Raw genomic sequence first — 21,437 nt, forward strand, 5'->3', positions numbered from 1 at the left:
ATCCTGTCCTTCCAGCCATGCAATTCCAATGACTTATGCGTAACTACAATAGATTTACACCAGAAATAAAATGAGCCTAACAGAGCTTCTCCATCTTACTTTGTACAAAGATTTTCCAAACACGAGTTTCACTCCCCTCACAGGCATACATCTTTGTGTATAATGCGGCAAGAAAAAAGAGAAGAAGAATGAAAGGCCATCCTACTCCTGGTTTTGATTCTTAACTGTTATATAAATGAGAAATACAAGTACATACCTGCCTTATAATTTCGCTTCTTGTTTTTAGAACTCACTCTCATACTTGTATTTGGCTTCTTTTCTGACCATCTTTAGTGAGGAGGTAGAAATAGTCCAGTGATGTAGATTTGACAGAAGCAGTGTCCCAGGATGTTTCTGACCTTCGGCATTTTTTTTGATCCTAAGTGAACTCTGCAATTTAAAAACAAAGATACTTGTTTGCATGATCCGAGGATTGTTTCATTCATTTGTTTGCTCCCATTTTACCACCATTTTAGGGCTGATTTACAGGATTTCTTACAAAAAGAGACAGCTGTCTGTCCCAGTGTGACAGCAGTCAAATACCTGTTGGGTTTGTTAGCTTGTGGAGTGCAGTCAGGTTCCTAGCAAACAACTCTTACAATCTCCAGCACTCTCTGGTAGCCCCAGCAGGGACTGGCAGCTGAGTGAGCAATGATTTCCTGGCTCTGTGCCCTTTGCAAAGGCTGGGTGATGACTCCCGGCTAAAAAGAAGAATTCTTCCCTGCTGTGCTACCCTTTCAGAAGGACTCAGAGGAAAATATGTGCCTCCACTCCATCTGTATATGGCTTTCTACTGTCAACAAATACAGACATCAGTCTGGTAGACTTGGAACTGGTGCAGCTGAGGTTTCAAAGTCCATGGTTTTCACTTTCCCTGTGATACAGGAGATGAAAGATGGACAGCTGGCATGGTAAGGGGCAGAAAACAAAACATCTTTTTGCTTCCATGCATGAACCAGAGGCAGGAGATACCAAAGGAAAGCTCAGCCATGAATTGCTGCCATTCTTCTGCTGTGGAAACCTCTGAGGTTCAGGCCAGTTTGCCTAATCTTTGTGAGAATATACCAATTTCCTACAAGGAGAACTGTCTGGCCCTGAGGTAATGCAGATAGCACAGTCTTCTCAAAGGAAACTTTTGAGTCAGCTCATAATATTCAAAACCTACTGGCAAAAGTGGCAAAAAGGGCTCACCTACCGTGATTGTGTTCTGCACCTTGCTGAGGAATGGCAATTATCAGTGTGCTTAGGGATAAGCCTAAACAATCACAGCTTTTTGTTGTCTAAGATGTGTGGGTAAAAAAAAATAAATAAGTAAAACTAAAAAAAAGCAGACAAACAACAAGCAGTGCTACGTCTGGTTGCCGCCAGATGTAAAAGGGTATCCCCACTCCAGAGATGTGCAGTCAGTTCTCTCTTTGCTCTGAGGTTAAATTACAGTTTTACTGCTTCTGTGGTACTCTTAACTGCGCAAAGCCAACACAGACATGGGAGGTGGTGATTAAGTTCTGTCTCACTCATTAACGGGGCTGCTGACTACGTTCCAGTAGCACAATGTTTATCAGTGCTGGTGCCTGAGCTAGGAGGAATCTTGGCTTTCAGATCTCATGGACGGAGGTCTGGAGAAATATATTGTCCCTTGTAAACTGATAACTTTTGCTGAAAAGCGAGTAGAGTAACTATAAACACGGAGATCATGATGTAATCTCAGCAATTACTTTCCTAGATGGAGTCACAGTTACAAAAACAACTCGGCGCCACTGATTAAGGAAAGAATAGTGACTGCCACTGTCTCTGAAACCCTTGTGACAATCCTTGTCCTGCCTGGACATAATATGAGTGCTTGTGAAGTGTAATGTTTCAAGCTGGAAAAGCTTGTATCTGCACCAAGTCTTCAAGGTGCAGACCATTATTGGGACTGGCTGGAAAGAGCAGCACTGTACTGATGTAGTTATCCCTTGTATAAATAGAACAACTTCTTAGGCAAAGAAGCTGTTCCTGACTGGTTTAATAACCTGGAAAAGTCCCATTTCTTTACCTTTTTGGACAAACATGGCAACTAACAGGCAAGGTTCAATATTTGAGCTAAGGTCAGGATTCAGCTAGTACAAACATTTAAGGATGTCTGAATTTAGAGTATGTTAAAGAAAGAGGAAAGAAAATGCTGGACATCTGAGACCACTTGGAAATGCTGAGAAACGTGTGAGGTGCTGGCAGTAGGCATCATCTGATACAAGCTACTGAAAAAGTTCGCATGAACACAGATTTAAAGCAGTTTAATCAGAAACCAACCTCCCCTCTCTTTTAAATAGGAGGGGTTTTTTCAGTGTCTCTCTTAAGTGCCTAGCAGGTTGTGATGAGGATTAAATTACAGATACTATTCCTGGCCTGGCACAGACTGAATGTCAGCCTTTTTTTTCACTAGGCAGGAGCTGGGTAAACCAGCAAACTTGGCTGGAGCGTATGACATCACTGCTGCTGCAATATATAAAGGGCCAGTTGGTTCCCCCACCCCCCCGGCTGGTATTTGGCTGAAGGGTTATGCCATGAGACATCACAGTGGCATTTTGGCAGCGCCCTTGGGAGTTGCACAGCAGTCTGAAGTCAGCAGCACTGCATTACCCACGAGAAGGAGAAGGAAAGATTTTTTTTTAATCTTTGTGAGTTGGTTTCTTCATGTGGTGTTCTCTCTGTGGCATCCATCCACGTCTCCAGCCCAACACTCAGAGCCTTGTGGTGACTGCTGGCTGATGTTTATTCATGCTCTACTTCCACACATGATGCTTCTTTATGTTTCCAGGGGTTCATAATAACAATGAATAGTTAATGCTCCTTATCATGGGAAATAGGAGAATCCCTAATGAATTGATGACTGTTTTGCATAGGTTTATATTTGTTCATGGCACACAAGTACTTCAAAATCAGATGAGAGCTCTGGATGGGAAAAGTCATCAAGCTGAGACAGTGTTCCCAGCCGATGGCAGCTCCTCCCTAGCCCAAGTGGGGCTGGCTCAGTGAGGTCCCCTGGGTATTGCCAAAAAACCCTGCAGGGCAGCAGTGACCAGCACATGAATGACTACGGGGTGTGCTGCTGCTGGTCGATGATCACAGCACTGATGTCTTCATTGTGAATTTAGGAAAACAAACAGGTGTCAGGGAGTTAACATGTGGACCCAGGGGAGTATCACAACACCCTCAACAAGCAGGGGAGCTGCCTCCAAGAGAGGCTCAAGCCACATCTACAAGAACTGTCAAGAAAGGCAATTTCTAGACTGAGGTGGCCATAAAATGAAATCTATTAGCACAAGCCTCTGTTTCCCTCATCCAACAAGATCACTTTCACCAATTCTTTGTTGTCATAAAGGGAAGACAAAGTGAATTATCTTGTTTGGGGAAAGAGGAACCACTTTACTCAAATAGAAATACCCACCACAGCAGATGGAAGATGGAGAAGTGGATCTCTCCAGCTTAGGGTGAAAATCCCAAACACTGGCAGAAATGAACAGTAGCATAGAACAAGGTGACCTCAGCTATTCCAGCACCAGATCTTTGATCATTGCACTGGAAAGCGAGGCAAAGAAACCGTGTGTCTGCACCCAACCAGTGCAGGAAACTGGGTCCATTCCCCTCGAGGGTTTGGCCTGGCGATTATGTCTCGAACGGCTTGTTCTGGGCCAGAGAAGAGGAGAGACTGTTCTTGACTTTGGGCCAACTTCTGTTCTCAGTTACACTGGTATAAATCTCGAGTCATTTTACAGACGTCAGTAGAATAACTGAGAACAGAATTGGTGACTGAATACATCTACTTCCTCAGCCAGCGCGGGTTGCACTATGCAGAAGTTACATATGCAACTGTAACCACAGTAAAGTGAAATTCAACATCTGCAAAGAGCCAAACCTCACCCCCATGGTATTCAGACCAACATCCAAAGGAAAGGGCTTGGAAACAATACCACATTTCTATGTCACCAAATCGTGCCCTCTGGATAATTCTGATTTTCTAACCTGTATTGCCCATCACTGAAAATAGCAGTATATTTGGGACAAAGTAATTTTGCTCTTTTCTGCAATATTCATTAGAATACATAGACCTAAGAGTGGTGGGGTAAGCATGGTACAGTTCCAGACTGCACCAGGAGGGCTGGCTGCCAAAATGAATTGCCATCACGCGGACAATATCAACTTTTGGAAATATGTTTGTGTATGTGTTAGGGGAGGTTGTTCTCATTCAAAGAGCTTTTGAAATTTTAAATGAAACAAAGATTCTGAATAGAAATTAAATTGAGAATTTCAAAATTTCATTTAGAATTAGAAAACTTTTTAAAAATTTTAGATTAGTTCACCATTTTTAGTGATAAAAGGCTGTGAGAAATAACTATGCAGGATATATATTATAATACTATATCATACAATACTATAATACTATAATAGTTATAATAGTATGTTTTTACTGTCTTTAAATCAAAGAGGGTGTATGCTATTTAACATTTACTGAAACCTTTCATTTTATTTTTTATGTCAAACAATACTCTGATGGTACTGCAACAGAGAGTGTGATCTTGTTTTGAAATTTCCCTAAGTAAATATTTCAAATTATAAAGCCCATAAATTTCCAATTATCTTTCTAGGGGAAATGACATTAAAATGAATATGATTGTGATTTTATTTGTTTAATCATACCTCTTCTCATTTTTTTTTTTCTGAAAAAAATCACTTAGGTCTTTTTCTTCCAGTGAGCTCTACTGCAGCTACTTCATTTGTTCCAATGGGAGCTGGAAGGGGGGACTCATCAGTTCAAGGAAGGTCATTGTAGGCTGGTGGAAGTATGAACACAAGGAAGAAAGGTACCTAGCTAATGACTGTGTGTTCTGTTTCCTGCTGTGTCCTTTCCTTAAAGGAGATGAACCTCTTGCAGCCCCAGCTGAAACGCTTACCTTTCCAGCTCAGACCACAAAGCTTCAAACACTGGAAGATGAAGACCTCACATGAAGAAAAATGGGAGGAACAGAGACTGCAAGTGTCTCTACCTTTCCCTTTCTGGTTCAGTGGCAAAGACCCAGCAGTTATTTCCAGCCAGTCTCCGGACTGCCTTTCCCAATGTCCTCCAAATGCCCCATCCTGCCAACAGGCCTGTTAAGTCTGGAAGAAGGAGATGTCTCTCAGAAAGGGTTGTATCTGGACCGAGGCTTTCTTGCCACTCCTGGTTCAGTGCCTTTGAAGAGCCAGTAGCATGCAGACATGACAGGGGAAGTCACACAGAGCACATGACTGACACAGACCAAGGGTAGGTGCAGCACTTGACAAACAGCACGAATCTATGAGAAACACAAGGCAAAAGGGATGGTGCTCCTCCCACGACCTGAAGTCAGCACAGACAAGTGACATTTAAGCAACTGAACCCAAACAGTGTGTTTCTTGGCATTAAATGTCTGCCTGGAAAAGGCCACTGTCTGTAACTAGGTCAGCCACCATACACCAAGATATTTATACAGCTCCCCAGCAATATGGTACATGAACACCTCGTGGCTATTTATCTTTGCAAACTCTCCCACTGCAAGCAGGATCTGTGTCTCATTTCAGACCAGCAGCTAAGGCTCAGCTTCAAGTGGCTGATTTGCCCAGTATCAAAGAGGGCATATGTGGCGGGGCAGGGAACAAAATCTGTGTTTTCTGAATTGCAGAAGAAGAGCTTAACCTTTCTCAGGTAAGGCAAAAATCTGCCTTCCCAATGCCCTTCATAACCCATGGTACTTTAATCTCTTCAAGCCCCACCCCGCCCCCGACCCCCCTTTCAACTGAGTATGATGCTGTAGCTTGGCATTACATTGTATAGCAAAATCCAGCCAGATTTGGAGGTGACTGACTGCAAAGATCTCTGCTTCATCTCAGGTGCTTGATACCTAAATCTTCCTAAGATTGTTAAAACTCATGCCTTCCTCATGAGCTGATGGTGTCAGCTGACACCTTACAATGGTACAGTGCTCTCACTGAGCACTGGAAGGATTTTGGCTGATGAGACAGGTATTCATCTTCTTCCATTCAGTTTCAAGCAAGACTTAGTTGATAAAAGCATTTGAGTTTTCAGAGAAAGGAGATTTTCCCACAGCAGCGGGAATGCCATGGAGTATCACAGCACTGAAATGGCTAGAGATGGGAGATGACAAAGAGGGAAGGGAAATAAAATATACAGTCAAGAAAATAAATATAATTTATCAGGAGCACACCAGACTGTCCCAGTCCCTGTCATGGGAAAATTGTAATGATATCAACAAGAATGTTAGACACAAATGGGAGGCAGGTATATTCTCCTCTGTGACCTACACGAGGAAATCTGCAGCTAGCAACAAGCCATGCCTCACTTCTCTTTTCAGGCTGGGGAATCTGAAACCATCCCCCACTTACTCTGCCCTCTGCTCATCAGCCCCAACCTACTGATACCATCAGCATTGTCAAGTTTACACTTACACCATTTAGGCTTCTCGACAAGGAGAGTCTGACCCACACTCACCACACAGGATACAGTCTCAGGAAATAACAGGCTTGCAGAAAAAAAAGGATTATTCTTTTACTGATAGTCTCATCTGCTCTTTTTCTTTATATCTTCTGGATATTTACAAGATTTGGACAAAGACTTTGCTCAATCTGCTTTCTATTATGAAAAGAATTCAAAATGTGCTAGGTTCAAAATTGTTCCCAACTTCTAAGCAGTTTTCTCACCCACTGAATTCCACAGGATTTAGGGACAGTCAATATACCACATGTTACCAAAGACAAAGAGGCGTAGGTATCAGAGGTGAGGGAGAAGGTGGAGGCTTTGGTTTTCATAATATTCTGTCTCACGCTGCAGGAACAGAGCCATTTGTTACTTACACCTTGCTATAGCTTTCAAATGCAGCCAAGAGCTCTGCTCCTGAGCACGCAGTGTGGCAGGGAGGGCAATACTCAGTGCATGCCAGAGCACATGACTCAAGCACATAACCATCTTTTCACATAACATCTCTCCTCTGATGACAAACTGCTCCTCAACCTTTTGTGATTATAACAGAGCCATTCCTTTTGAAGGACAAAAGCTGTAGCTTGCATTCTGCCTGCTATCTGGAACATGGCCATGGGACAGCTACACATCTATGGGAGGACTCTGAGAGGGCAGGGGAGCCACTCACCCTTGCCCCAGGTATCTCTGAGGCCATACTTCTTTCCTCCTTTTGAGGAGCAAAAGCCAGGAGAAAAATCTCATCCTGAACAAGATGACAGTTCCTCCCAGCTCTCTCTTTCTGCACTGTGCACAGGAGCTGTTTTGGTTTTGCTCTGGGAAATGCAGACTCCCTATTCAGAGATTGTTATGATTTGATGGTGTGTCCCTAAGTCAGTTCCTCATTCTTTCGCAGTTAATGCACTTGCTACTGTGTTTCTTATGATTACTCTGTAAAGAATATGTGCAAAAGACAGAAAAAGAAACATCAAGAGTTTTAAGCAGAATCCAGACTTGTTCCCCAAGAGATAGACTCTGATGACTCTGGTAGAGTCAGTCCCTCAACAACTTCAATGATGCTGTCAGCACTGGGCTTCCCTAGACCTTCTGAAGAAGCCTGCAGACAAATAATAGCATCACCATCAGCCTCATCAGCCTACTGCTGTCACCACCTACTTCTCCTTTCCCATCCCTTCTCCTCAATTCCCACACACAACACAGAGGTGGCAATTCTAGCTACTTGTCTATGGCTTCATTCAATTCACAAGCCTGGTGAAAGACTAATTTCTCAGTTTTGGAGAGACAGAGCAAGTCCTAACATCACTACTTCAAAGCAGAGCAGTCAAAACAAAGAGTCTCAGCAAACAATATCATGATAAGGAGTGCTGCCCCTCTGCCCCAGCACAAACCCTGACACAGCTTGCAGAGGTCAGTTCCCTCTGAGTATGATGTTTCTGCAGCAGCATCCTGGGCAGTCCTGGGCACTTATCCCAATTTCTGCACAATGAAGCCCTGTGCTTTGAAATATGCAAAGGATAAAGACTGGGACACATGAAATACACCTCAACACAACAAATGCCATCAGAAGACTGCAAAACTGTACATGGGTCTATAATGAAATGGATAGGCAAGCCAAGCTGGCCTTGAGGTATGACAGCTTAAGCCTCGTCCAGGTCAAGTGGATAGACAGAGGCATATCTGAGACTGAGGATCTGCAGTAGCTGCAAGTTGCCAGAGACTGCTGTTAGCTGACTTTGCATGTTAAGCTGTAGCCAAATGTTAATCACATACATCACTTTGAGAGACTCTTACAAAAATATTGCAGGTTTTTTTCATATCTGTCTCTTGCAAATGGAAAGTATGAATTAGGTGGCCTTTGTGTACCTGACTGTCATGGCCTTGTCACAGTCCCCAAAACAGCCTTTGACACAGTGTGTAGGTAACAGGGAAAGCATCCTTGAAACTAATGGGATGTGGCTATGTGAGAGGCTGAAAATAAAGATGCATCCCTATTTGACCTTCTTGGCTCATAAAAAGATGGGTCTGACTGTTACCAGATGATTTAGATTAATCATTACTATCTACTGCCTTCTTAAATATCATTGTTTTCAAGCACAGGTGATGGATGATAAAGAAACCTAGAACTATAATTAAATAGCTGCTTTCTATTCCTGTCCAAAGAGGATCATTTGGCAGGGAAACCCAAGGGAGACCTTACTTCTAGGTAAGAGTTGTCCTCCTACAGCTTCAATGCTGCCTTAATTTCTCTGAGACTGCTAAAGCACAGGGGTCTTGGTGGCAGTCTCTTCCACCACACACATTTGAAAACCATAAAAACCTGGCAAGCAGCAAAAGAGTCATAACACAGCAAGCTCAACAGACACACAAATATACACATATAATATATACGTGTACACACACATGTATACATATGTATGCACACACAACTTGAGATATGTGTAAGTAATCACTGATCCACCCAAAAGCATATACAGGCTTGATTAAAGAAGAACAACCTTATCTCAAGGGTAAAGTTCCCCTCTGAGTGAAGACATGCAGCTCTCACTGTGGTCCTTTCCCCACACAGCTGTCAGCCGGCTCCCAGACAGCTGATCCCAAATTGCAACACAACCTCAAGCAGTGCAGAGTTACCTCTAAAAGCAATGAACTCACCCTCTCGCTCGGGGTAGCCAAAGCTCTGTGTGACCTGGCAGCCCAGCTGCAGGCAAGCTTGCAGCTAAAAACCACTTGCAGAATTTGCCTCTGCCAGCAACTTTCCCTGTGTGTAACTCAGCTGGACTAAAGAAAGACTGATACAGAAGAGTGGAATTTTCTCCCAATACTGCTCATAGCGTTAGTTCACTTTGTTTCTAGTCATAGAGGGATTAACAGTTTTGTGGACCTTTTCCACAGCACTAGTAATGCAAGTGCAGGTGAGACAAGCATTTCAGAGAAGCAGGTAGGAGGAATAAGAGGCTACAGAGCAAAATTTCCATGTGCTTTTGGCTTACAGTGCAGGGATGCAATTACACCTGCAAACTTCCACCCAGCTGCGGCCAAGTTACAACTGCTTTGGTAACTAAGCTGAGAATGTGTATATAATTACCTTCCTAATGACAAGCATGGAAGGATGGAGAAATGTAGCTGAGGCTCCAGTGTACTGGGAATCTTTTACATCTTAGTATTTGTCACAGACCTCATCCTTCAAGCATTTAACTGAGGACATTTGCTTTTTAAGTGGTCAGTTCCTTGAAGAAGCGAAGGAAGAGAGCCACAGACTTTGATCCTGTTCATAAAGCTTATTTGTCCTTCTTTTCTCTCTTTTCCTTCTCCCCTGCCTCCCTCCTAGAAATGGCAGACGACTAGAGAGGAGCCCTCTAGCTGGTACTGTACAAATTCAGTGTGAACCAGTCACTTTGGTCTGCTGCTGGAAAACTTTTCTCTATTCAGACTTAATCAGATTGCCAGTTCACAAGCCATTTAAAAAAGTATAAGCAGTTTGGCTTCCCAGGCTCAATCTTAATTATTTCTGTTCTTTTTTTGCTACTGAGTTCTGCAGCTAGACTAATAAAATGCAGTTCCTTGGGATAGCAGACTAAGAAGTTCTGCAACAACTGGAGTAAGAAAAGCCTATGCCATTTAAGAAATCTTCCAACAATTAAAACTGGATACAAGTTGTAGTCACAGTCATTTATAGTGGCCTCTTAGCACTGCATTAGTGCTATCTTAGTGAGCTATGAACTATCTTACTTTTTCAGGTTCTGTTGTAAGGTAATTACTTTTAATAAAATATTTAAATTATTCTATTCCTATTTGTTCCCAAAAAAGAAACATCCAACAGCCTTCCAAACCCTATACAAATCACTGAAGTTTTAAAGAGTAGCTTATCTGTAGGCAGTAATCACCTGGAAAGTTAAACCCATTTATATTTCCTTAAATTTAAACTTAAACTTCCTTAAAGTTGCTTACAGCACAATGTGCAAGAATTAAATGCAGCTTCATATCAATTTAGTGCTCTTTTAAGATCATGCCCCTTTGCAAAATAATTACATGTCATAAATAGTATTCACTGCAAACAAATCTGTGTATATATCTCTTTCCACACACACTTTCAGAGACAATCCTGCATTTCTCTGAGAAAAAGAAAAAAAATTGGACAAAATGAAAGTACATTTCACCTCTAACCACTGAAGAAAATATTTAATTTTTTGAAATTGCTGTTTGATTTCTCCTATCTGATCATTCACTTTACTGATCCTTGAGTACACACACATTCACACACTCAGAAACCACCATTTCCACAATTTTCCTGTTTTAAAAATACCCATATGCTTCCCCCTTACCTTCTGTGCTCCAGCTTCCTGATAGGGACAATGCAGGGCTGTGCTTTCTTCCCTTAAGTCAAAGCCCCAGCACATTTTAGAGCAGCCTGCTTACTATTAGCAGTTCCCATTATTTATGTGTGTCAGACTCTTCCTCTGAACATGGTTATTTTAATAAAAACGATGACTGAAAAATAAATAAAATAATAAAAGTGGAGGAGCGAGCCCTTGAGCCCTCACAGACCTGCTCAGCCAGGTGAAGTGAAATGAGCAAGGAATCTGAAGTTAGTAAAATGTATTTAAGTAGTTATAAGGCAAGGGGAAACCAAACGGAGATCATGGTGGGGAAGAGGCAAACATACGTATTGGAATAACCACGCGGTGTCGAGTAACCGACAGATGAAACAAACAGTCATCAGCTATTTTTACATTCAGATTGGCCATTGGTAATTCTTCAGAGATAACTAACACAGACAGCAATGCTGTGCCATGGGCCTGCTGCTGCCAGTGAATCAAACCTTAGGGCACTGCAGTTCTGTACCTACAGGTGGGAGGCAAAGTGTTTATTAGGGTCACCACTAAAAATACTGTGTACATATGCACACGAGTAACACATTGCTGTGCTATGGGTGCTTTTTCATAAATAGCTCATTTCATCATCGAGGCTGGACACATGTAGCCAGTGTTCTTGGAGTTCTTGGAGTAAGGACCTCTTCCACCGTCCTTCCAAAGCACACAAGATCAGCCACCCTGCTGGAAGGCACATGCCAGCATTGGAGTTTATTCAGAGCACTGCAATAGGGTGTTGGATAGTGGGGGAAATATGCCATGAAGTCAACAAGCTATGTTTTTGTACTGCAGATCTGAACAATGGATGTGCACAGCTCCTTACTGGAGTCATGGATTCTCCTGGGGTTCAGCATCATGCTGGACTTGAATTATAGCCTACAGCAAAATGAAAAGCAGGATCTCCTGTGATTACAGCCCAACTCCTGCTTCCATGGCAGAGCAGGACTCCACGTGAGCCCAGTGGTCATTTGCATGTTAAAAAGAGCTGGAGCAAGTTTCTGCTGCCTGAGAATCTCCAAGCACCAGGACACTTGTGATAAATTAATTCTCCCTGAGATCCAAGAGCAGCCCAGGCTCGCCCCTCCTTGGAGGGACAATGATCTGCCTTCTCCAAAGCAACCTTCTGCTTTGAATTCCCGACCTGAGGGAGGTATACTTTTAACCTGAGATTCCAGCAGGAGGTTTTGCAAAGATGACTCTCCTGAAGTCCTAGTCTGAGCTTTTGGTGCTTAAGTATTTCTCCTAACTAATCCCAAACTGAATTTTGGTTTTGCCAACCAACAGGGCACTTCTAAGTGCCAAGTTCTGGCCTGGAATTACAGAGTTCCAACAGCTGCCCACACTCTGCACCTGTAGGAGCCCTCACACACAAAGGTCTGCTGTATCATGAGTCATGACACCTATGGACTGAGACATGGAGAGAACTGGTGCACACTGAAAAAGGTGTTTGGGATTACAAGAGACAGTGGAAAAGGTAGTTTTGAGGCACCCACTGCCACTAATGTCAGCAAAACTGTCTGTATGTGTGTTTGTCTCTCCCACAGATTTCTAAAGAGGGGAGGAATGTATTTCTGGAATACTTGTGCTAAAAATAAACCTATCTCTGCTGTCTATGAAGAGAGGCAGGTATAGCCCTGCTTTCTGTAAGCCCTGAACTTGTGAACTGCTGAGAGGCTGAATCACAACTAGAACGATCCCTGTGGAAATGGTAACTGCTAATGCAGGAAGGTTGGCTGATTGCTTGGAAAATCCAAAACAGGCCTCTCACATGAAAGCAACTGGGGTTAACATTATTCATCAGGATAAATGTGGTTCACAGACTCCAGCTTTGAAGGGCTCAAATCTTGGGATAGGCATAAAACTTGTTCAAATACTGTGACAATAAATATTTGCTAATTCAGTGTTCAGATGAGACTCTGGGATCAGATGGCCTGCCATTAAAATAAAACCACTTCTGGGGAAAATTACTGAGTAACACACAGGAAACACAACCCAGTGGCACTTAGATGTTGTTATCCTGCTCCCAGGAAATTTAAAAAGCAAAAAATTCCTGCTGCTTTCTTTCAGTGAGTGTCGAGAAATAACAGATCACACTGGACCTTTTTAGACAGAAATTTGGATTGAAATTTTAAACTTGTATGAAAACAGTATGCAATTTGCACGAATATGTCAATGGAAAATGCCTGTATGTTTGCATGCATAATGAACTCCATCTTTCACACACACACTTGAAACTTCATATGCTTGGCAATGCTGAGAATTCTGACAAGAGAGCCTTACGCAAGAGCAGTTGCTTTCAGCCTTTTCTGATTTGTATCCTATCCCAACACTCTCTCCAGGGAAATAAATGGAATTCTGCCCTACTGACAGAGACAGTTTTTTTTCCTTTGTTACCTTAGCTGCAAATCCCAGAGAAGCAATATGCAGACCCCGAGGGGTCAATGCACCAATCACATGCAAAAAGTCCCTGGTACATGGAAACCAAAAAGTGGAACTGATTATAAACAGATATGAAAACATCACCCTGGACTAGGAAAACTCAAGCACCAAACTGTTTTGGTTGCAGAAATTAAATGTTTTATAATTCTCAAGGCATTAACAAGCAAGGGGTCTATTCAGGAGCCCATGAGAGCAATAGGACTATATTGAATTTTCAGTTGTTTGCTTACAGCACTTTTTGTTCAGCAGAGCAACGCAGGTTCAGTTCTTACCTGGCAGCCACAGATTGAATGATTTGTTGACTATTATCACAGGGAGTGGAATAATGTGATCTTTGGGCACTGGACAAGGTGTGTAGGTAAGTGAAGAATGTTGGCTGGACAGAGCAGCCTCTGGGTCATACAAAAGCAGCGAAGCAGGGAATTGTTCAGGTATTTTCTCTCCCAAAGGGGAACAAGATCAAGGGTGCATTTTCTTGCCAGCACCTCCTTCTATATGCTGCACACGGTATCAGGGGAAATGGGTCATATTCCTCTCTGTCTGTGTGCAGCCCCTTACACATCCTGGTCTGAACCAGATTCTGTCCTGACAAACCCAGCTGAGGAGATGTATGTGAGGACATAAAGGTCCCTAGTACCTGAGAACTGTTAGCAGTCCTATGGTCTCTTTCCTTGGGGACATTTCTCCATCCCTCTGGAAGAGCTGCTTATCCACCCTTTATGTAGAATTTGTGCAATGAGACAGATGCAGGTCTCATCCACAGCCTCTCTCCAGGTCTAATCCTTAGGGTTCAAACCTTGCCAGAAGATGCAGTTCATTGGTCCCAACTCTGAGGACTCCTAGATTTCTGACAAGGAATTTTTTTAAGCCACTGCATTTTTTCCCTATTAGTCCTTATTGAAGCTTTGAATGAAACCTAGCAAAGTAAAACGTCTCTGCAAAAGGAAGCTCTGGAAGAAATCTGAGAAGGACTCAACAAAAAGAAATATTTCCTTAATTCCATCTTTCATAATTTTATAATGTGGTGTTTAATATAAAAAAAGTCACAATTATTTTCATCCTGCCATCAGAAAGTAATAAAAGATACTAATTCCTAAAAAAAAAAAAATAAAAAATGTTATGTTTCTTCTCTGAAATCAGATTTCTTATGAAACCAAGAAACTTTGCTACATTTTGGCTTTGACTGCATTTATGATCAGACATTGCTTCCACCATCTTTTTGTCCATCTGTGAATAAGACCTTAAATACAAATTTAAAAGAATTTCTGATCTCCTGATCTCCTCTTCCTGCTGCTGTGCCATCAATAGCACCCAGACTCAGCTGACTCAGAAACAACTTGTCTGGATTCCAGCCTGGAGCACTCATCCTAAAACTCTGTGAAGTGCCCGACCATGGCACCAGTCTGGGGCTCAGCATCTCTCTTTTGGCTTTTGGGGACAGAATGTAGACTAGAAGGACGCTAAAAACACAGCCTCAGGGACACTTTTGGCAAGGATGCCAGTGACAAGCTCATCCTGCCTATTTCCCCCAAATCAAACTGACATTTCAGTCAGGAGCAGTCATGTTTTACCAGTAACACATCCATCTCACATACAGTGACTGCACCTGAAGAACCCCAGAAAGATGCCTTTGCATAACTGCTTCACTATTAAACACTCTGCCAAGAGTGGAAGATAGATGTGGCAATAAAGAAACTAACTGCAGAGAGCATTAAACAGCAGAAGAGGGCTAAATTAATCTACGAGTAACGATTAAACCTGCAAAGCACTCTTCTACCTGGGCCCATTTTCCAAAGGGTTTGCACTACCTTAAATAGCCAAAAAACATGCTAAGTACCTATCTGGCTTCTGGGCATCGATTTTCCATGGAAATCTTTCCCTTCTCATCAGGATATGCCAGCAAAAGCTGACAGCACTTTGCAGTTTGCAGGACAGGTTCAGCCTGTGCCAGGACATGCAATAAACCAGCCTTTCAACTAAAGTTTAAGAAATGAGCACACTTGTGACATATCAGATGTGGGAAAAAATATCTGTAAATAGTCTGAGTAATCTAAAATTAGTTCTCATTAAAAACATTATGTAGAAGCCAGTGACATTTAGAGATACTAGGCCGAACACATTAGGTAATTTATAAACATAGCTATAATCTATCAAATTTAAGAAAAGGTTGGAAGAATGTGGGGTTACTGGCCTAGTGTAAATATTTCCCAATTACAAACTGCAAAGCAAAAACCAGAGACCACAGGCTAATTAAAATAGCTGGACAAACAATGATGGGAACCATAAGGGGCTATTTTTAGGGGATCGTATGAGAGCCCAGGCAGCTAGAAGTCTAGTCAATCCAGAGGTGTCACATGGCTGATCTCAGTACTTTGCACTCTCTCACCCCACCACAGACAAGGTGAACCAGACAGCATGATATTTGTTCCAGCCCCACATTCCTCCATCCAGATTTCATGCAGTATTTTGCATTTTACACAACACATTGGATGAATTCCTGTGGAAGTTTCCACAGAGTCACTGTCCCTATCCTGTCCCAGGTTCCTTCACAGCTGAGAGATGGGGTTTGGGCAGTGTGAGCGGGGTTGACTCCCCACAGAGGATGGGGAATGACAAGAGGAAGTTGTGGTATGTTGCTTTATAAGAGGAAGTTGTGTTGTGCTGCAGTTCGGCTGGTACTACAGAGGTACTGTGGTACAAATGTGTGTTTAGCTCTGGGTGAAGAGAGAAAGGATAAAACATTAAAACTTGTTGTAATCCAATGAGTTCCCTGAATTACATGGGTTTTCATTTTCTGGTTTGTAGAATACACTTTCTGTGGGCCAAGAAGAAGAAAGAGTGAAGCATAGCAGAAGAAAATAATTTTGTAATGCAATTTTATTCCTCAGAAGTCAATGAAGTATCAAAACATACCTGCATTATCTCAAAAGCTCAGAAGTCCTGAAAAATGTGTTCAGAAGATATTGGGGTGCAAAATATCCCCCTGTATGATTTTACACTGGAGCACCAGTGGACAGTGAAGGGGAGGCCAGCTGGTTTAGGAGAAAAGTTTTCAGCCCAGATATGAATCAGACTGAGAAGAAATTTAAATTTGCACTTCCTCCTTCTCAAACCAACTTTCTTCCTAGTTCTCAGGAAAGAATTATTAGAAACCACAAAGTTTTTGAAAAATATTTAATTTTTGCGTGTCTTGGCAGAAAAACAGGTACCAGGAGTATGCAAGGCACAGGAAACACACTTGCCTAACCTGCTTCCAGTCCACCAGCAGATCAGAGCACACCCCTTAACTGCAAGAAGCAACTCAGCTGTTTGCATTTCTCATTCCAGTAATCCGAGTAATTATAATACTGTCTCTCCAAAGTGATATGACTTTAAGTCACGCTTAAGAAAAGCAAGCAATCTAAAATCAGCATTCAGCAAACCAGAAAGCACTAGAGACAGAACGAGAAGTTCATGTCCATCCTTTCAGAAAAAGCCAATGTGTAATTGTTCAAGCTTTTGCTGAATGTCAGGAATGGAAGATTAACAAGCAGTGAGATTATCAGTGTTAGCGGGAGGAATTCATGCAAACACAGCAAGGCCAAGAACAGCTAAAAACCTGGCCTGAAAGATAGCAAATGTGCTTCTCTGCAGAACAGCACTAAATAATGACTGAGAAGAAAGGAGCCAAATGAGGAACAGGAAAGCAACCACTGCAGAAAAGCGAGGAAATGGAACCAGGGAATTCAGAGACAGAACTCCTCTGTGCTGCTGCGCTGCAGGAATCGCTCCCAGCTCCTCCCTGTGCAGCACACCTGAGCTGCCTGGCACAGCCCAGTACCCACCTGAAAGGTCCATGGCAAAATCTGTCCAGGGAATTGGGTGAACTGGGCAGCGAGGGATGGGTTTTCATACTTTCCCTGTAGTTGAACTTGGAAAATGGAGTTGGTGATATATGTGGGGTAGACAGGAAGATGCCATCAGAAAACACCCTAAGAATTCCCCCAGGCCTAAAAACCATCTCCAATCCCCTTAATAATGATTAATTAATTGAGTCCCAGGTAATCAGAGACTACTCCTAGCAGTAAAGTGATTCCTGGGACTGAAAGTCACTGTACGAAATGTACTAAAGTGGCTGGTATCAATAAACTGACAAATGCAAGCAAAATAATTCTTCAATCTCATTCCATTAAGGAAAAGGCATGTGGTTTGAATTATGATCATATAAACCACTGACTTCTGGCATTTTTTGAATGTTTCTAGTCTGCTAAACTCATTAGAAAATTCATGCAGTCAAATATTTGAATAAAAATATAATGGGAATAAAGAGATAAATACTGTTTTTTCAAAAAGGTCACAACTGGTTTCCTTTAAACTTTACAAAAGTGTTTTAGATCAAATAAGATAAACATAAAGCAATAATGAAATTATTACTGGTGAAAATTCTAATGCGGCAAACAGGTACATGATTAATTATCTTCCTTCAGAGACTGGGGACTCTTCTCTTAGGAACAAAACTAAACATGTTCACAAAATTAAGGCTTTTACCTGACCCATAATGACACTCATACAGATATTCTCCTTGATTTCAGAAGTATTTGCACTCAATACAGAGCACAGACTGACGCCTTAAAGCACTGCAAGCTCAAACTGCATCTTCATTGCAGCCTTTTAGTCAGTGACAGAAAGTATTGCTCTTTCAAAACACAGCAGCAATTCCCACATCCAGTGTGCATCTGAAATCCATTAAGAAAATGACTGTGTATGGAGGCAGGCCTGAACAAAGAGGCAAGGTTTGATGTCTCCACTGGCAACGCTTCTCAACCCATGTCATTTGGGATCACAAGTCCCTCTGATTTCAATATTCCAGTCCTGTGCAGCATCTCACACATTTCAAAGTGGTGCATGAAAGCTGGATATTTTGGAAATCGACATTTACCGCAGAAGCGGCCTGGCATACGCAGCTGAGCCAGCTCTAATCAACAGAAACCAATCCACAGACATGAGTGGGAGCTGGAAGATGCTCTGCTTGCTTATTGCTTCAGACAGTTTGTGCTGTCCTCACAGGAGGGATGCTACTGAGACCTTGGACTAGTCTTTTTCCAGCTTAGTTGAGCAGGACAAGCATGAAACATCTCCATTGAAAAAAATCATCTCTACCCTTTCTGAAAAGTTACAGATCTTAAGGAAAACAATTAAAGAAAAAAATACAAAACCTCCATGCTAGTAGTGCAAGATAAGAAAATACAAAGGAAGCAAGGAATGGGTGCTGTGTATCAAAATGCATAAAAACGAAACACTCTTAAAAAAGAATATTTTTATGTTGTTCAGCATTAGATGCCTTGATGAATGGTTAATTCCAGTGTGCTGATTCACATTTTCCTTCACACTTTTCACAGCTTTACCATTTTTTTGTGCATCAATGCAAAAAATTAGTCATGAAATTTCATAGTTCCTTCAAAAATCATTTGCAGACTCACTGCTCCTATGAAATAATTCCCATATCATCATACAGTCCTTCTATTTCCATTTGAGCTACATTAGTTTGTGAAGTCCATGAGATTTTAATAATACTCATTCAGTATACCAGTGGTTTCCACTGTGGCTGCTACAAGAGTGAGCAAACACCTAACCTTGCAATTAGAAATGAGCTATAAATCCAGGCTTATATACACTGCTCCTGTTGCTTAAGACAAAAAATCCCAACCACTCTCAATTCAAATAAAATCACCCTGCAAAATACATAGGGATTCATATCAAATCCTTGCACTGGAATTTTTTCCAGATCTCATCTTTAAACACTCACAACATGCTGTGTAGACATATTGTTAGCTTCAGAGCAAGTTAACTATATGCTCAAATTTACACAGGGAACTTATGAAAAAGCCATCTTTCTCCTCTTGTGGCATTATGGACTATTTAATAGCTTATGCTGAGTCCTGCATAGAAAAACCTCCAAGGGAGGATTTTTACTAGCACATTCTGCCTTCTGCAAATTACTGTGCTATGATTGTAATACCTTTGTGCTTTTTTCTAACTGCTGGTAGTATTTTAAAAGTGCCTATTGCTCTTGAGTTTAGAGCTGCATAAACAATAATAATTAATAACTTTTACAATTATCTTCTGCCAAAAGAAATCTCAGCTTCAGCTTCAACTGGATACATTCATATGTCGTAAGTTGTTGTCTAGGGTTGCTATGCACTAACTGTTGGTATGTTCCATCCCAAAGGTGGCTCTTTGGGAAACTTTGAAGCTCTATAAATAGAAGATATTATTTATTATTATAGGGAGGGCACAGGAATGAAACAATTCACCCTCAGGGGACAGAGACACTTAAAAACACTTGTTTCAGTATTGGATGCACTAATAGTTCACAATGTGAGCTAGAGAAAAACTCCAGTGCCAAACATCCTGTAGAGCAAGAAGGTGAGAACCATCACACCCACTGCTCACCTTTTGCAAGTTTAAACTGATCTTGGCTCCTTTCCTCATCCCTGGAGGTTTGCAGACACCTCAGGGATGTCTAAAATGCCCTTCTTCCTTACAGGAAGAATCAGAGTCTCAGGACACTTGGCAGACAAGAGAGGAAGCCTTCCTGAGAGGCTTAGCCCAGGCACCAAGCACTGAGACAGCTGAGGAGAGGTGGCAGGACTTTGGCCCTAGGAAGGGGATTGAAACCCAGCAATGACTGAGGTCCCCTGAGCAAGGGAATACAAATGAAATACACACCAGAGGAGATTTAAAGGGAGTAGGGATAATGAGAAAAATCGTAAAAATTTAAGAAAATAATAAAGAGTAGCAATACAAGCAAAATCAATGTTTTTCCTCTAAAAATTTCAGGTCTGGTTCTATATCTGTATATTCATTGTGAATTTTCCAACAGGAAATATGAGCAGATTAAGACTGCACAGGGTCAAATCAAATGCACCAGAACAAATTAAGTATTCTCCTCTAAGTGACTCCTTCCAACCTCCCAAAGCAAACCATGCTGAGCTGTCATGCTGCTGGAGACGCCCTGTCCTGCCTAAGGGGCCTTCTGGGCCTTCTGCTGACAGCAGTGACAAGCAAACACTGCCTTTGCCTAAAAAGACAGGTGCTCTTTTCCAATTAAACGAGTCTTGAAGTGTGTTTCCTTCCCCTGTTTATTTGACAGCCCTGTGAAAAGTGCATGTGCTCAGCTCTTGGTGTGCTGATCACAAGGACTGGAGGACAGAGGAGAGGATGGCCATGGTTTGACCCTACTTCAGCAGCTCTCTGCCTGGAAGCAGTAAGGGGAGTGAGTAGTTATAGGTTCAACTCTTCTTCACTGAGTGAAAAATTCATCTTAACTTTACCTCATTTTTCTCCTCAAGAAGTCCAGCAAAGGATTACGGTGATGCAACCTGCCTCTGCCCAGTCCCTGGCAAAGACAGCACCAACCAACCACTCTTTTGCTTGTGCCAAGAGTCAGGGAGCTCAGGAATCAAGTGAAGGCTCACACAACAAAACTGGAGCTCATGGTCTTTCTGATGGAAGAAAATATTCTGCATTTCTCTACACTTGTACTCCCTGGACCTTCTTAATCTACTCTTACAACTGCTTTGAGCTGACAGCAATCACTATAGACTATTCAGAATGGATTTATGTGGGGACACAATGCTATTCTTGGTCCCTTTCCCAGTCATCTGTGTGCCTTTCTAACCACTGAGCATGAAGCAGACATTTTGGAGGCATGAGTGTAGCTCACCAGGATGGAGATACACAGATCCAACACAGCAATACTGTGCTTGAGAAAAGCATTTTGGAAACCCTGCTCCTTATGGCTCTCTGCCAAGACAGCCTCTCCAGGCTGCCTCAGGAGTGTGTGCTACATCCACAGCAGAGCCAAGGTCTCAGTAATTCCTGATGCTGTGTGTAGAACACACCATTCAGCTTAGCTTCTCCTTAACTACTGCCATTCCTTGTGCCTGATATTCATCCTAGCAATTACCCCTAACAAAACCCTGGTTTTCCCCCAATTTTTGCCTGTTATTGCCAAAACCCCATAGAGAGGGAGTCCTGAACCCGTACCCATTAATTACACTGTGCATTCAGTGTAAAGTGTACCACTGATGCAGGATGAGTCCTACAAGTGCCTAAAC

General features: G+C 42.1%; 1 protein-coding gene across 5 annotated transcripts in view; it reads right to left on the reverse strand.

The window, feature by feature from the left end:
- Positions 1-21,437, reverse strand: part of C8H10orf71 (chromosome 8 C10orf71 homolog) — a 42,386-nt gene that overhangs the window by 10,610 nt on the left and 10,339 nt on the right. The window contains exons 1-3 of one of the 5 annotated variants that reach the window (XM_086900381.1): positions 10,852-11,182; positions 4,971-5,175; positions 257-429 (exon numbers count right to left, since the gene is read on the reverse strand). The gene's annotated coding sequence lies outside the window, so the exon portion shown is untranslated. Of the gene's footprint in view, positions 1-256; positions 430-582; positions 608-4,970; positions 5,176-10,851; positions 11,183-13,610; positions 13,887-21,437 lie in introns of those variants that run through there. The other 4 variants (XM_086900384.1, XM_086900382.1, XM_086900385.1 and 1 more) reach the window with 4 other exon arrangements.

This window comes from Cyanistes caeruleus, chromosome 8 (genome assembly GCF_971803275.1).
Source record: "Cyanistes caeruleus chromosome 8, bCyaCae1.hap1.1, whole genome shotgun sequence".
Classification (NCBI taxonomy): domain Eukaryota; kingdom Metazoa; phylum Chordata; class Aves; order Passeriformes; family Paridae; genus Cyanistes; species Cyanistes caeruleus.